Below are 14,206 nucleotides of genomic sequence, written 5' to 3' on the forward strand. Positions count from 1 at the left end.
ATAAAGCACCACTGGACTTATACGGCAGTACAGCTGGAGTTTTACGGCAGTACAGCTGGACTTTTATGGCAGTAGAGATGGACTTTTATGGCAGTACCGCTGGACTTTTATGGCAGTACCGCTGGACTTATACAACAGTACCACTGGCTTATATGGCAGTACCCCTGGACTTATATGGCAGTACTGCTAGACTGGACTTATATGGCAGTACCCCTGGACTTATACAGCAGTACCTCTGGACTTATACGGCAGTAACACTAGACTGAACTTATACGGTAGGTCCTGCTGTTTTTATACGGTAGTATCGCTGGACTTATATGGCAGTACCCTTTGACTTATACGGCAGTACCGCTGGACTTATACTGCAGTAACCCTGGACTTATAAGACAGTAGTGCTGGACTGTTACAGCAGTACTGCTGGACTTATATGGCAGTACCACTGGACTGGACTTACAGCACCACAAAACTTATACAGCAGTACCACTGGACTTATACAGCAGTACCACTGGACTTATACAGCAGTACCACTGGACTTATATGGCAGTATCGCTGGACTTTTACAGCAGTACCGCTGGACTTTTACAGCAGTACCGCTGGACTTATGCGGCAGTACCACTAGATTGGACTTATACGGCAGTACTGCTGGACTTTTACTTCAGTACCACTGAACTTATATAACAGTACCACAGGACTTATACGGCAGTACCCCTGGACTTATATGGCAGTACCACTAGACTGGACTTATAGTGCAGTACCGCTGGACTAATATGGCAGTACCCCTGGACTTATATGACAGTACCACTGGACTGGACTTATACGGTAGTACTGCTGGACATATACAGCAGTACCCCTGTACTTATACGGCAGTAACCCTGGACTTATACGACAGTAACCCTGGATTTATATGGCAGTACCCCTGTACTTATACGGCAGTACCCCTGGACTTATATGGCAGTACCGCTGGAGTGGACTTATACGGCAGTACCCCTGGACTTATATGGCAGTATCCCTGGACATATACGGCAGTGCCTCTTGACTTATATGGCAGTATCCCTTGACTAATATGACAGTACCGCTGGACTTATACGGCAGTACCCCTGGACTTATATGGCAGTACCCCTGGACTTATATGGCAGTACCCCTGGACTTATACGGCAGTACCCCTGGACTTATACGGCAGTACCCCTGGACTTATACGGCAGTACCCCTGGACTTATACGGCAGTACCCCTGGACTTATACGGCAGTACCCCTGGACTTATATGGCAGTACCCCTTGACTTATACAGCAGTACCCCTGGACTTAAACGGCAGCTTCACTGGACTGGTCTTATATGGCAGCACCACTGGACTGGACTTATATGGCAGTACCCCTGGACTTATATGGCAGCTTCACTGGACTGGTCTTATACGGCAGCACCACTTGACTGGACTTATATGGCAGTACCCCTGGGCTTATACGTCAGAACCTTGTTGACCTAATGCATGTCTACCATTAATGGTCTACCTATTGACTATAGACCTTTTTAGTGTAGATCTAATAATTTACACCTGATTCTTAAATGTTTGTACTGTAGATCATAGATGCAAAATAATTTATTTCTTCAAATCTTTACAGTTCTTTGAAGTACAGTACAAATATTATACCAAATGTGCTAAACCTGATAAATATCTCATGGATTCCAATTATACTGACTTGCTTGCCTTGGTCTTACTCTTTTGTAGAACATCTGACCCTAGATCTTCAATTTCTTTTTAAATGGCAGACTTAAGACTTGCAAGGTCAATTATGCCACCTGCAATGCCTTGTTTGTCATGCTTTTGTGTGTTTGCACTGGTTAGTGTATTTATTGTGAACTTTTGTGTGTGTATATATATATATATATATGTGTGTGTATATATGTGTGTGTGTGTGTTCGTTCATCACTTAAATATGTGTTTATAAAAAAAAGGAAGATATCCAAAGTTTACAACCTTTTTCCTAAGAGTATGAACTTTAAAGCCTGTGATATTAGAACATGGTATCCTGATAACGTTAAGTACAGCTTCATTGGCTTTGTTACAGGAAGGTATGGTTAACGCCAGCCAAAGCCTTCTTAACTGATTCCCGGGAAACTTCACCACCTGTCAGCCTACATGTATCTGCCTGCTTCTCAGAGGTATCAAATGCTGACTGACAGCACTGTAACCCATAATGAGGGCTCTGTTGAAAACATAAGATTAATGTGCAATATGTGATACTGTATAATCTCTCCATGACTCCTGTGTTCTTGGCTCTGCTTTCCCTACATTGTAATAAACTTCTGTAACTTAGCCTCAGGTGGCTTTTTATAGCATTGAATTAATGGTAGTGCATTTGGGTGGTAAAGTATTCAGAATGTAAGCTCCACTGGGGAAGAGACTGATATAAATGATTAAACATGCCCTATAAATGCTTATATGTTGGCACTAAATAACGGTTAGTAAATAAGTAGTAGTGGAATTAAATGAAGATGTCCACACCTCCTCAACTTACAGTACCTAGTATATATTGAAATATATCTTTGCTATAAAATGACAACTATGGGAATTAAAGTGCAACTGCAATAAAAAAGTATAAATCTTCAGAAATGAATTATTAATTGCTATGTCCAACATCACCTTGACAATCTGCATATCTCGGTTAACAAGCTGAAGTTTGAAATGTATTTTAAAACACTGTTCATCTATTGCTGTTGGCATTTTGATTAACTACTATAAGAATGCAAGACAGCCATGCACCCTTGTGGTGATTTAAACTTCAACACACAATCCCTCTCTAAACCCTTCCTCCACAGTTAAGTAAAAATAAATAAACCTCACTCTGTGTAGATAATACCATGTTTGTACTTTGAAAAAAATGAACTGGCAGGATGCTGTACAGATACAGATAAAATAAGTTTTTATTATGTATTTCAAGTACCCAAGCAATGTATTTTAATTCTAGTAAAGTGTAATTGTTTTCTCTAAATTAACAACATTCAGTCCTGATCCTTAGCTGGATAACTATGACAAAACAAAGGTCAATCAAGAGGCAAACCAAGGAAAGACCAAACCAGAGACTTAAAGTGCCTGCATTTACCTGAATAATTTGTTTTTTTCATCTGTAAGAAAATGGAAACCAGTACTTTTTCTTAAAATTAAAATCTTTTTTGTTGTTTACTATAGTGATAAAGTTTCCATTATTTTCTTTCTAATATTACATTTAAAGGAATTTTAAATATCCCTGCCTTTCCCTAAACTTTAGTTTGCCATGTAATGTAGCATGGCATGTCCCTCCACGTGACACTGTCTAATATTGCTGTATACGGGAAGAAAAGTCTCTTCTAAGACACCAGATTGGGGGGGGGGGGGGGGGGATTTATCAAGTGTTGATTTTTAAAAATGAAATCACTTTACCCACTTATTTGCTTTCCTCAATTATGCCTTTCACAAAGGTTTCGTGTATTAGCAAAAGGACTACCTAAAAGACATTGCATGTAATCCAGAAAAATGCTTAAGAGGGATAACACACATCACACACCATAAGACATTTCTTGGAAGTAAGGTGAAAGTAGTAGTAGTAGTAGTAGTAGTAGTGGTAGTGCTAGTAGTAGTAGTAGTAGTAGTAGTAACAGAACATGGTGAAAGGGAACATTACAATAGTCAACACAAGTAACAATTAGCACCACATTTCTCAGTACACAATACAGCTGGTAAGCAGATAAATGGCTAAAGTAGGGACATGTCATTAATAACGATGACAAGACTAGTAATTGAAGAGCTGGCAGAAGGGGTGAGCAGATACAAATGGGTGAAATTCTGGAAGACAGTCAGTGTGTGGGTGAGGGCTGTAATTAAAGTACAAGAGAAGAGGGCTGAGAGAATAGGAGGAAGGAGGACCCTGCTCCAAGGAGCTTACAATCTCAGGGGAGGGGAAACACAGAAGTTATGAGACATGAGCAAGTCAATGGGAACCTGAGTGCAGGAAAGTAGAGAGGTAGCGATAGCTGGGAAAGGAAGAAGTTTGTGAGATTGAGATGGCTGGGGCAGGAGTATGAGGCGAGCCACCAAGTGATTTAGGTATGTGCTGGATGGGTGCGCTGCAATGAACAGGTGGGTTTTTAGTGCCTGTTTAAAGCTACTGTATGCAAGGTTGGGGAGAGTCTGATGGAGTGGGGGAGTTGTTGCCATATAGGTAATTGTCTTCACTTAATATAATATTAGGACAATGGATATTGTCTGAATGAAAATATAATTCATTATAAATAGGTGATGTAACCATAGTGAATAGTATAGTGGATATATATAGTAAAGAATAGATATGAAATAAGTTTGAATGTATGAGGTAATGTTTAGCTGATTTAAGAGATTAGGTTTGTGTATGTGTTTTTATAGATATACTGTATATATTTGTGTTTTGCTACAGGGTGAGACATGGTGTAGGGAATGCCATAAATTAGCCTTGAGAGGTCACAATATAACAAACAATGCATTTACAATTCAATGGACACTGGAACTCACAGGTGTTCATTTAGATCAGGAAGTGTGATCTGGCCTTCGGTCTAGTTATATTGCAGGCCAATGACGATGGCAACAGAAGATCTATTGAAACTGTTACACCCAAACCAAGTGATAATATTTACAGGAAAATAGTAAGACCTTTGATGATGAAGGAAGTAACAAACTTTATGACCCCAGATTACATGTCCTGTTTACCACCTCAAGGCAGAACAATTGGTCATGTTTTATGACACCATGCCTTTTGAGTAGGGAAGCCAGCTCAGTTCAATGTTTGTTTTATGACACCTTGGAATCTGGCAAACCTATAATTATCTATTCCATTGGAAACTGTGGGAATATGCTATCTTGAATTAGTGAAATATGGCATAAAAAGAGGCAGGTCTGATAGCTAGAAGTTAGAGTCAGAAGAAGTTATGAAGGAGAGGAGAAGGAGAGAAGATGCAGAAGGAATGACCCTTGGGATGGCAATCATGTACAGATGGGTCCACGTTTATCTTGACCTTTAATAGGATTAACCGAGACTGGCAAATCGGACTTAATCCCCTGCTGTAATGACTTAATCCCCTGCTGTATTGTTTTGCATCTGAGAACAATAGATGAAGGGTTTATGCTAATAAGTCATGTTGTGCCTAGGCACAGAAAACTAGTCAAGATAACCGTGGACCCATCTGTACTTGCAAGTATACACTTTATGTTAGTAATTGAAACTGTTTGTGAAACTTATGTCATGTTGTTTTATTTTATATAACTAAGGAAGCATAAAATAACAATATATATATATATATATATATATATATCTATCTATCACTACTGTGTTTATCTTATTCTGTATGATTTGCACTGCCTGTAAATAAATAATCAATATAATCAGAGCGGTAATATCAAGTTTGAACTCTCCTTAAGGAATCATAACTGCATAATTTCATAAGTCATATGTATAAGGACTGCATATATTTATCAGCCAATTAGTTTGTAAGCCTGACATAATATATGCGCATATATATTTGATAAACACATATTAATTAAACTATATCCATATATTAAATACCATATATGATATATTAAATATTAATATTCATAAATATGATTCCATAAATCAATAGAGTGCATCCAGTGAAGGAGGGTGGCAAGGAAGAAATCTTGGATTTGTGTGTAAGAGCAGTAACAGGGAAGTGGAAAGGTAATAGTCTTTGGCCGACCAGAGAGGGCGGGAAGGAGTATAAAGGGTGATAAGGTTGGAGATTTAGGGAGCATTAGAGTTGCAGAGGGCCTTGTATGTGAGGGTGAGGAGTTTGAAAAGGATTCTGTAGGAGAAGGAGAGCCAGTACAGAATATGGCATGTGGGAGTGGTGGATGTGGAGTGGTGGGAGACGAAGATGAGCCTAGCTGCAGCACTGAGTACAGAACAAATTGGAGGGGTGCAAGATGGGAACATGGGAGGCCAGTGAGGAGAACATTGCACTAGTTGAACCTAGAAGTGACCAGGGAGTGGATAATAAGTTTAGTGGCATTCTGTGAGAGGAAGGCTTGATACGAGCAATGTTGTGGAGTTGGTACCTACAGGAGTGGGCCAGACATCAAATGTGAGGGGCAAAGGGGGGGGGGGGGGAGTCAAGGGTGACACCCAAGCATTGGAACAGGGTTGATGATAGTGTTGTTCACAGTACAGAGAAATCTGGGGCTGGGGGGTGGAAACCCTGGGTGTGGGAAAGAAGATTACTGTAGTTTGATTCTGTCCATGTTGAGATTCAGAGGAGGCGATGACAGAGAGGCAGCTGGAAACCTGGGAGAGGTCAAGAGAAGAGAAGTATAAAGTTGTGTGTTGTCAGCATAGAGGTGGTATTGGAGGATAAATGAAATGATGAGTTCTCCAAGGGCAGAAGGTGTACAGGGAGGTGAGTACCACTACTGGGCCAAAGACAGAACCCTGCAGGATCCCAATTGGAAGGATGGAAGGGGGTGAGGTGTAGACAGAGGCAAACACAGATAAGGAGCTGTTGGTGAGGTAGGAGGTGAACCTGGTGAGGACAGTGTTAGAGAGGCCAATGGTCTGAAGGGTGCGGAGTTGCAGAAGGTGGTCCATGGTGTCAAAAGATGCAGAGAGACTCAGGAGGATAAGCAAAGAGACAAAACCACTGGATTTGGTTGAAAGTAGGTCATTTTAATCTTTGACCTGGAAAGTTTTAGTGGAGTATAGTGAGTGAAAGCCATATTGAAGAGGATCAAGGATGGAGTTGTCAGAGTTTCAGTAGCTGGTGAGATGGCTGTAGACAAGCCACTCAATTATTTTAAGGTTAAAGGGAGAAGAGAAATGGAGTGGTAGCTAAAAGTTGAGGATTGGTCAAGGTTGTTTTTTTTTAAGAACTGGTGAGACAAGAGCATGTTTGAACAGTGAGGTAAATATGCTGGTGGAGAGTGAAGAGGTGAGCAAGATGTAAGCAGGCAGTAGGTCAGAGGGTGTGGAGGAGACAAGAGAGTATGGGGTCCAGGGGGCAGTTGGGGGGGAGAGGATTAGATGTGGGAGTGGACTGTGGTGCCAGTGGTGGGGGTGGAAGGAAGTGAGGTGGTTGGAGGGAGAGGTTGGGGTGGGGAAGGTGCTGGCAAGGAAAGATGGGAAGAGATTTTGTGGCTGATCTAAATTTTTTAAGAGAAGAAAGAGGCAAAGTCATTGGCAGTGAGAAAGAATTGGAGCGAGGCATTCAGTAGTGCATAAGCATTTTTGATGGAACTGGGTCAGTTTGGAGTGCCAGGGTTGGGGTATGGAATGATGGAGAGGAACAAAATTGAAAATAAAGGTAAGGGTGGTGTTGTAGAAGGAGGCTGTCTGGTTGGTGAAGGCCATGATAACTAGGGGAGGGTTGTGAAGGAGGAAGACAGGAAAGCAATGTTGGGAATCTCAAGATTTCATGTGTTGAGGGTGGATTTCGGTGTGGGAAGGGGTATAGGAGATGAGAGAGTGAAGGAGAGTAGATGGTGGTCAGAGGGGGGAGGGAAAGATTGAGAAGTCAGAGAGAGCACAAAAAGAGTCATTCCAAGTTGATCGCACGCTGCAATTTTTTGCAGCCCGTGCGATCAGATAGTCGCTGCCTATGGGGGAGTGTATTTTAGCTTAGCAAGTGTGCGATCGCATGTGCAGGGGAGAAGTGCCAAAAAGTTTTGTGCAGTTTCTGAGTAGCTCTGAACTTACTCAGCTTCTGCAATCACTGTCAGGTCCCGGAATTGATATCAGACAACCGCCCTGCAAATGCCTGGACACGCCTGCATTTTCCTCGACAGAAAATGGTCAGTTGCCACTCAGAAACACCTTCCTTGCATTTTGCGCTGCGATCCCGATCTTCATTAGTTTCATCGCTGCAAAAAACTGCAGTTTGCGATCGGGTCGGAATGACCCCCAAAGATGGGTGAATATGTGGTCAAGAATATGGGTAAAATAGTGGGTAGGGGTGGAGTTCCACTGAGAAAGGAGAAGGACAGGGCAAGCAAGGAGATTGGTGGATGCTGGGTTGGTGATGTCAGTAGGGATGTAAAAGTCACCAAGGATGACAGAGGGGAGGTCATAGCAGAGGAAATGGGGGAGCCAGGCAGTAAAGTTGTTAAGGAATTGGGTGGCGGAGTCAGGGGGATAGATGACCGAAGCACAGAGGTGAATGGTGTAGAAGAGATGAATAGAGTTGACCTCAAAGATGGAGAAAGGGAGGGCTCAGGTGGGATAACATGGAAGGTACAAATAGGTGAGAGAAGGATGCTAACTCCACCAACCACCTTGGTGGTCATCAGGTCTGACAGAGTGGGCAACGGAGAGGGCAGCAGGTGTCGGAATAGTAGAGCCAGGTTTCCTACTCGCTCCAGAAGGTTGAAATTAAAAGGTAGGGGATAGCAGGTAGTTTGTTGCAGAAGGATCTTGCACAAGAGAATGGTAGGGGGAACTGGAGTTGTGAAGTAGAGTGACAGGGTTGCAGGTTTGAGGGTATGGGATGGATCTTGGGGGAGAGCAGGCGGAGAGTACTGGTGTGGGATAATGCCGAGGAGCCATAGTGGGAGGCTTTGGGAGTAGAGAGAAGCGGTAAAATGGGTAGCGTGCTGGGTAGGGGGTTTGGCAGTTTTAAAGATAGGTGACTTGTAGGAATGGCCAGCAATGGATACAGGTACAGACGGAAGGAAGTTGGTAGAAGTCAAATGCTAGCATACTGTAGGTACTCAAGACTGAGCTGTTGAGAAAGTTTTGGTATGTACTGTAGATAGGGAGTGCAGACAAATTGGCTGAAATGTAGATTAAAGAGCAGTGCTGGTAGAATTAAAAGTATATCTGCAGTAGTGCTTTTCAGTGGAATATTCTAGAAATGGTGAGGATGAAATACTAAAATGAACAATGGGCCTAATTCAGACCTGATTGCTAGGCTGCGTTTTTGTACAGCGGGTGGTCAGGTCTAAACTGCACATGCGTATGCACCGCAATGCGTAGGCACGTCACACGGGTAAAAAGCGGATCGCCACTCAGCGATGGGTTTGTACGAAGAATCCATTCGCACGGGCGTTCGCAATGAGATTCACAGGAAGAAACCGTTTGTGGGTGGCAACTGACCATTTTTTGGGAGTGTTTGGAAAAACGCAGATGTGTCCATGCGTTTGTAGGAAGGGTTCCTGACGTCAATTTTGGTCCCGGACAGGCTGAAGTGATCGCAACGGCTAAATCCTGGGCTACTCAGAGACTGCACAAGATCTGTTTGTACAGCTCTGCTACACATGCGTTCACACACTTGCAAAACGAAAATATGGGTGGCGACTATGTGATCGCAGGACTGCAAAAAAACCCTAGCGAGTGAACAGGTCTGAATTAGGCCCAATGTTAAAAATGGGTATACTAACATGCAATGCCAATATAAACAGGACTTTTAAGGGAAACTGAAATTGGTACAGAGTAGATGTACAGTAGTTGGTAATTTTTTGATAAAATCAACGGCTGAGAGTAGCAAGTCTTTAGAATATTTAAGCTGGGTTGTCCAGGTTGTGCATTCAACAGGTGTTTGAGGTAATGTTTTAGTTAACTCACAGCAGTGTGATGAAAGCAGTCATTTTGAAGCTGATATAAAAGATTGTTTGTTGTGTTTCCGTTACCTTTCTGTTTAACTCCATTGTAACACCAATTTTCATAATATCTCAAAACCATTGGCGTTTCTACCATGGGTGCAATGTGTGTAGTGCACACGGGCCCCTGGGTCCAGGGGGGCCCACACCGCACACATTGCACCCATGCTGTGTTAAAGCTTACCTTCTGTTGTCCCGCAATGGGCGCTGAAGTTGCAGCACTCGCTGCAAAAATCCATCCCAAAATGGCCTCTGCGCATGCACAATAGCAAATTAGTCTCCGGAACATGGCGGGCGCCATGTTTTCGGAGATTTGCACATACACAGTAGACTCTGGCACATTGCTGGAGCCTATGGCGCCGCGGAGAGGAGGGGGCCCACCCGGAGTCTGCACATGGGCCCTCTCCTCTCATAAAACACCCCTACTCAAAACACTTTAAACTAAACATTTAACATCTTAACTACCTAGATGGCTTAACAGCCTGACCTACAGTATACATGTTTATTAAGGCTACAGACGTGTGGAGTCTAACTGAACCCCATCCTAAAAAAAACTCCATCCACAACAAAAGATTTTAAGAAAGTGTAAACAGTGAAAGGACAATACACCACCACTAAGTCATAATAATTTCCTGTTTTATTGCAGATTTTAGCTTCTACTGTAAACTATGGACAAATTTACCTAAGCAATGATTTCACTGGTGTGCACAATAATCACAGAGCAGTAGCAGATGATGGGAGTAGGAATACAATTTACCTGTGGATGACAAGCAGAAAGGAAGGATCACTTCACAGCAAATAATATGTCCGGTGTAAAATGTTACTTTTACTGGCTATTTTTATCTTAATGATTGTGCATACAGTATTTAAAACATAAATTGTGTTTGATCATACAGTCACCATATTTATCAATGGAAAACTTCAATTTTTGAATGTGATCTGCTGCAAATATCTAACATGATTTTGTTTTTATTAACAATATGCAAATAGCTGAATAAATTAATATGAAGTTACACAAATCAGAGCTCGATCTGCAAAAACTCCCCTACCACCCCTCCAAGAAAACAGGCAATTGTGACAGACTGAAATCACAACTATCGTACCTGTCATTCTCCTCCATGATGTAACGTGGCACAGTAGTACCTCCAGTTGGTGGCTTCTAGGGTAAGCACCAAACAAAAAAAGGTTTTTATTTGGTCCATTCCATAAAAATATTATGTGCCCTCTTATTATCTAAATATATGTGCCCTTGTTATAAATAAAAATAATGTGTCACCACTTTATCTTTAAATCTATACAAATGGAGCCTCGCTCATCTAGCCTTCTCTGCTGCAACATGGTGCACCAAGGCTTATTAGCATAAACCCTTCATCTATTGTTCTCAGCTGCAATACAATACAGAGAGAACAGTACAGCAGGGGATTAAGTCCGACTGCACTGGCACAGTTAATCCTGTTAAAGAGATAGTTGAGCAGGGATCCATCTGTATATTGCCCACTTTAATGGTTAAAACATGAATGTCCCATTTACGTGTTAAAATATGATGGCTATTAAATACAGTACGTGGCTATTAAATAATAATACTGATGCTATAATTAATGTTTTATTACACTGAGTACATTTTAACTCCATTCCCCTTCTTTGCACTCCCCTCCTGCATCCAGACACCGCTGCATTCTTATTTTCCATTGGACAAAGTAGTGCTGCAGCTCAAATCTGTCAACTGTCTCAACAGCTCTGTCATTTTCTTCTTTACCTCAGTAACTGATGCAAAACTTGAATTCGTTTCTGACTGTAGGGAAAAGAAAGCAGTCACACTATGCTACAGTAGGTCTTGCGAGTATGGAGGGTGTTCCAGCACTGCATTCTGTTTCTCTTTTAAAAACTGCTTCACAGAGAGAGCTGTGTAGGCTGGTGCGTTGTACTGATGGAGGATGAAATCATTTTTACATAACTCTGGACCCTTTTTTCAGATTCTTTCCCACAAAGTTTCTAGTACATTTTTATACAGTGCATCTGGAAAGTATCCACAGCGCTTCACTTTTCCCACATTTTGTTATGTTACAGCCTTATCCAATAAAGGAATACATTCATTTTTCCCCTCAAATTCTACACACAATACCCCATAATCACAAAGTGAAAAAAGTTTTTTTGAGATTTTTGCAAATTTATTAAAAATAAAAAACTAAGAAATCACATGTACAAAAGTATTCACAGCCTTTGCTCAATACTTTGTTGATGCACCTTTGGCAGCAATTACAGCCTCAAGTCTTTTTTAATATGATGCCACAAGCTTGGCATACCTATCTTTGGGCAGTTTCGCCCATTCCTCTTTGCAGCAGCTTTCAAGCTCCATCAGGTTGGATGGGAAGTGTCAGTGCACAGCCATTTTCAGATCTCTCCAGAGATGTTCAATCAGATTAAAGTCAGGGCTCTGGCTGGGCCACTCAAGGACATTCACAGAGTTGTCCTTAAGCAACTCCTTTGATATCTTGGCTGTGTGCTTAGGGTCGTTGTCCTGCTGAAAGATGAACCGTTGCCCCAGTCTGAGGTCAAGAACGCTCTGAAGCAGGTTTTCATCCAAGATGTTTCTGTACATTGCTGCATTCATCTTTCCCTCTATCCTGACTAGTCTTCCAGTTCCTGCCGCTGAAAAACATTACCACAGTATGATGATGCCACCACCATGCTTCACTGTAGGGATCATATTGTCCTGGTGATGAGCGGTGCCTGGTTTCCTCCAAACATGACGCCTGGCATTCATGCCAAAGAGTACAATCTTTGTCTCATCAGACCAGAGAATTTTGTTTCTCATGGTCTGAGAGTCCTTAAGGTGCATTTTGGCAAACTCCAGGCAGGCTGCCATGTGCTTTTTACTAAAGAGTGGCTTCCGTCTTGCCACTATACCATACAGGCCTGATTGGTTGATTGCTGCAGAGATGTTTGTCCTTCTCGAAGGTTCTCCTCTCTCCACAGAGGAATGCTGTAGCTCTGGCAGAGTGACCATTGGGTTCTTGATCACCTTCTTGACTAGGGACCCTCTTCCCTGATCACTCAGTTTAGAAGGCCGTCCAGCTCTTCGAAGAGTCCTGGTGGTTCCGAACTTCTTCCATTTACAGATGATGGAGGCAACTGTGCTCATTGGGACCTTCAAAGAAGCAGATATTTTTCTGTACCCTTCCCCAGATTTGTGCCTCGAGACAATCCTGCCTCAGAGGTCTACAGAGAATTCCTTTGACTTCATGCTTGATTTGTGCTCAGACATGCACTGTCATGCATGGGACCCTATATAAATAGGTGTGCGCCTTTTTAAAACCATGTCCAATCAACTGAATTTACCACAGGTGGACTCCAATTAAGCTGTAGGAACATCTGAAGGATGATCAGTGGAAACAGGAAGAACCTGAGCTCAATTTTGAGCTTCATGGCAAAGGCTGTGAATACTTATGTTCATGTGGTTTCTTAGTTTTTTATTTTTATAAATTTGCAAAAATCTCAAAAAAACTTTTTTCACATTGTCATTATGGGGTATTGTGTGTAGAAGTTTGAGGGGAAAAATGAATTTATTCCATTTTGGAATAAGGCTGTAACATAACAAAATGTGGAAAAAGTGAAGCGCTCTGAATACTTTCCGGATGCACTGTAGTAATGTTGATTCACTGCTGCACCTTCTGGTACCCAGTCTGCCAAAATAACACCCTTGATATAAAAAAAAAAAACAATTAACATGGCTCTGAATTTGGATTTACTTTGACATGTTTTCTTCATTCTTAGTAATGATGGTGTTTTCCAATGCATGGGCTGGCATTTTGTCTTTGGATCATGCTGGAAGATCCATGTTTCTTCACAGGTAAAAACTTTATCTAAAAAATGTGAATCCGCTTGAATTTGTTCCAAAATTTCAAATTCACTTTTTTTTTTGCTTGGCAGTGGGAAGCCTGGGAACCATCTTAGCACAAACTTTTGTCATGTTAATATCTTCATGCAAAACTTGTCTAACAGTTTCTTTGTTGATGTTTACCATTTCTGCTATAATTTGGATGCTGAGTCAGCAGTCATTTTTAACAATTTTATTAATTATTTTCTCCATATTTTCATTTGTATTTGATGTGAAGTCCTTCCGGGATGTTTATCATCTTCGACATCCTCATGACCATCACTAAATATTTTGTGCCACTCAAACACACGTGCATTCAACCTACAATCTACTCATAAACCCTGGTTAGCATACGGAAAGATATGGTGGGGTTTTAGTTTAATTTATCTAAAAATATTAAGTTAACACGTTGCTCTGCGTTTGAACTAAGCATTTTTACAACACCTGGGTCAACCACAACTTTTTTGAATGCTGTGTGTGACATCAAACTATCTGTGCAAGAGGGGTGAAACTTGCAAAAACATTTTGGGATAGTCCAAGGTCAATGTTTGCCCAATTCCTTTTAACTCCAGCAGTTTGGTTTATTTTTTTTACAAGTGATTTTTTTTCTAAATTAACCTTTTCATTAGTATTTGTTGCAATGTGAATTGATGGTATACCTAAATTACTGATCATTACACTCTAGTTTCAACAAAAATAACTGGTATTATCATTAAAAACACTTT

The 14,206-nt window shown here is 41.4% G+C and overlaps 1 protein-coding gene across 3 annotated transcripts in view; it reads left to right on the top strand.

Moving 5' to 3' along the window:
* Window positions 1-14,206, top strand: part of SH2D4B (SH2 domain containing 4B) — a 525,622-nt gene that overhangs the window by 66,016 nt on the left and 445,400 nt on the right. For 2 of the 3 annotated variants that reach the window (XM_063958772.1, XM_063958770.1), the window contains one exon: window positions 13,379-13,454. The exons of the other annotated variant lie outside the window; for it this stretch is intronic. The gene's annotated coding sequence lies outside the window, so the exon portion shown is untranslated. The remainder of the gene's footprint in view (window positions 1-13,378; window positions 13,455-14,206) is intronic. 3 annotated transcript variants of the gene reach the window in all.

Source organism: Pseudophryne corroboree, chromosome 3, assembly GCF_028390025.1.
Source record: "Pseudophryne corroboree isolate aPseCor3 chromosome 3, aPseCor3.hap2, whole genome shotgun sequence".
Taxonomy (NCBI): domain Eukaryota; kingdom Metazoa; phylum Chordata; class Amphibia; order Anura; family Myobatrachidae; genus Pseudophryne; species Pseudophryne corroboree.